Source organism: Morone saxatilis, unplaced genomic scaffold, assembly GCF_004916995.1.
Source record: "Morone saxatilis isolate NCDOM2014 unplaced genomic scaffold, NCSU_SB_2.0 Contig2, whole genome shotgun sequence".
Taxonomy (NCBI): domain Eukaryota; kingdom Metazoa; phylum Chordata; class Actinopteri; family Moronidae; genus Morone; species Morone saxatilis.
The window spans coordinates 13,414,232-13,417,381 of record NW_023339762.1 but is presented as its reverse complement, the minus strand read 5'-3'; the positions used below and the strand labels follow the sequence as shown (position 1 = coordinate 13,417,381).

The following is a 3,150-nucleotide window of genomic DNA, read 5'->3' as shown; positions in this document are numbered from 1 at the left end:
TTTTTTTTTTTTTTTACAGTTAAGCCAACTTTACTTAATATAAATATTCTTCATCCAAAAGTCAGTGCAGTGCCTTCTGCTCAGGCTTCACCTGGTCCTCATGCCTGGTCCACTTTACACCCAGTCTGTGCTAGACCTGGTCCAAAAAACAACTGTTTCCACTTTACACACATATCTTTTACATCAGTTTTGTCTCTGATCTCCCATTTTTCTCTATGGTTTATGTGTGTATGTGTGTGTGTGTATTTTTGTTTTTTTGCCACCCAGTACCTCAAAAGTCCAGCTGTGAAGTACAAGAGTTTGAGAGTTTGTTTTTCTACCAATTAGCCAATAGAAAAAGAGATCAACAAATTTACAAGTGTCCATTTTGTTCTTTTCTCCTGAATTCCCTTTTTAGAAAAAGAAGTTCAGATGGAGCAGCTCTACTGGATTCCCCTGAAGAGACACATTGCAAAGACCATGGCAAAGAGCTGAGGAAACAAAGGAAGAGGAAATTAGTAACACATAAAAAAACTTGCTTCATAAAATGATGACAAACATGAATCTAGAACAGCAGTGTACAACATCCACCATTTTTTTTTACAATTGGTTACATGGATTTCTTAATACTGGGTTCCCAAAACTCTTAACACAACAGCAGTCAGTGTGCACTAAACTAGATTATGCATCCTTAAAATGCATTAAATAATCACATTCTTCATTGTTTTTTCACTCAAACACCACTAAAACACTTTGTATTGAAAGCCAATTTTGCACAGGTTTAATAGAAAACTACTAACTAAATAGATTGCAATTTGCTGTATTCTGCTAAATCTACATCAACAAGAAAACTAATAAATAAATAAATAGAAAAATGAAAAGCATAAACCACTAACTGGGCCATACAATACTGGAGTGTCAGGTGAGGAAAGTGGGCAAGAGAGCAACTAAGTAGGAAATATGGATGAGAACCTGTGACCAAATGCATAAGATGGCTGACAAGCACTGCTTTATAACTTTTTTCTGTAGAAGTATTGATAATGATACATATATTATACAGTATATTGTTTTGAATTGCATTACTGGAATGACCTCGGAAACATTAGTTTCTGTAACGCATACAGTACTGCACAATTCATGCAGTAAAGAGGTGCCATTCATTTAATTACAATGAAATTTTGGTTTATGCAGAATTGTAAAAACTAAAAATAAATAAAAGCTACTTCATAGACAACAGTGATACATTTTGTAATGTTATTGGTTGTTACTGTCTTTTAGGTCATTGTATCTGTTGTGCTGAACGTCTGATTGAAAGTGACCTTTTGAAAAAGTGAACTCAGTACAGAAATGCGTGTAACCAATCTATGTTCCTGTAGCACCAAGTCTCACCACTAGATGGAGATCTTGCCATACAGAGAGCTTTCAAATAACACCACACATTCAGGCTTAATGCAGAATTCCCCATTTCTGAAATTAATATTCAGACCCCTGTAGAGACAAAGAAAATGCTGCATATGTGATCATTTCACTAAAATGAAAACCCTTCATACCTCAATGGTCAGCACCACAATGGCCAGCGCTCCAGCCACATAGATGTACAGTTCAAAGTAGTCAACTACTGCAGAGTAACAGCCCTGTGGAAACACAAAGATGTGATGCTCAGCAGAGAATCAATAGCCTATAAACTTGCAGATATACAAAGACAATTAAAGTAACATCCCAGCTTTAATTGAGTGAGGCTTTGAACAAAGGCCTGGCTGAATGAGTGGGAAGCTGGGCTTCCAGCCTCACTGCCTTTAATGAGGGCTCTTTGTGTGAATGAACAGAGAGAGACACACGATGTGGACACCTTGCATTGTTCTAGTGGCTTGAAAAACAACAGGTGGAGAGTGCATTAAAAACCTCTTCCTATCAGCTTTCACTGTAATTACATTTCACTTCAAGGCTTTCTTTACACACCGAAGCAGGGATGTGGGTGTGCATGTGCGTAACTGTGAAGCACACCTCTTCTACACATATTCATATACTTATTATCCTCTATTTTTGCACACATGTATGCTCCACAAAAAATCCAATTTACCATTGTATGCACACACAGGCACACACACACACACACACACACACACACACACACACACACACACAAGCTCAGATGCATACATGACTGCATAGCATTACACTGGGTGTTTCTTCCACATATAACATAGTAAGGATGGCCTCTCATGCGCACCCAAGAATAATGGAAAAGCACTAATCAGCATGGAGCAAGACCCTGGATGTCAACCCTTCAACTGCTCTTCTGGCTCTAATTTAAGGCTTGAGGTGGATGGGCGAAAGGAGGGGATTGGGAAAGAGAGGGAAGGAGATGGAGGGGAAGGACTGTCGTGGTAGATGGGTCAGAAGTGTACCTTTGGTTTATTGCGGAACATCATATTGCCCGATAAGCCACTGCTCCTGGCCTAATGATAGGCCAAACTCCCCGGTCTGACTGGCACGGCTGGGCAGCATTGCTTCTGGCACCATATCGATTTTGGTTGATTCAGCCTGAAACAGGCTGCTCCTAAAATCCTTCTGGGCGTTCAACCCCACAGCAGTCAAACTGGATGGGGAGGAAACAGGGGGAGGAGGGAATAGGGAGGAAGGGGAGGCCTTTTATTGTGCTGAGTGCTATTTGTGCCACTGGCTTGGTTTGGTCCACTGTGTGCGCTGCACCAAATTCCAGGCATGAATTTTTGACCTAAATGGCTCTAGGATTTGTATCTATAAAATCGAAGGCCCCTTTACGCCAGGCTTGGCAACCTTCCTGTTTCCACAGACAGTGTTGGTGGAAGCAGTGAGTTTAGGGTAAAAAGCTATAGTATTGTAAGGCTTTGCCATGGCCTGTGTTGTGGCCTTACGGTAGTAGTCATTGGATGGCATGTTCCATGGGAAAGTGAAGGGGACTGTTCAGTGTTGGTTGTAGCCCTGATAATGCCCTCTTCAGCTCCTTGGTGAAAGTAACTCTCTGTCAGCGTAAAACAGCCGGCAAGATGCACGATGTTAGTGTTCACCACAGGGATATTATCTGTTTCCTTCACATCAGAGAAGCGCGCTCGGACACAAGCTGCTGGGTATCTTTTAACGGGAAACTGCCCATCAATTTCAAACATAAAAGTCTTGTTTACAAGGTTT

The 3,150-nt window shown here is 40.9% G+C and overlaps 1 pseudogene; it reads right to left on the bottom strand.

Moving 5' to 3' along the window:
• Positions 1–3,150, bottom strand: part of LOC118330354 — a 31,060-nt pseudogene continuing 27,910 nt past the window's right edge.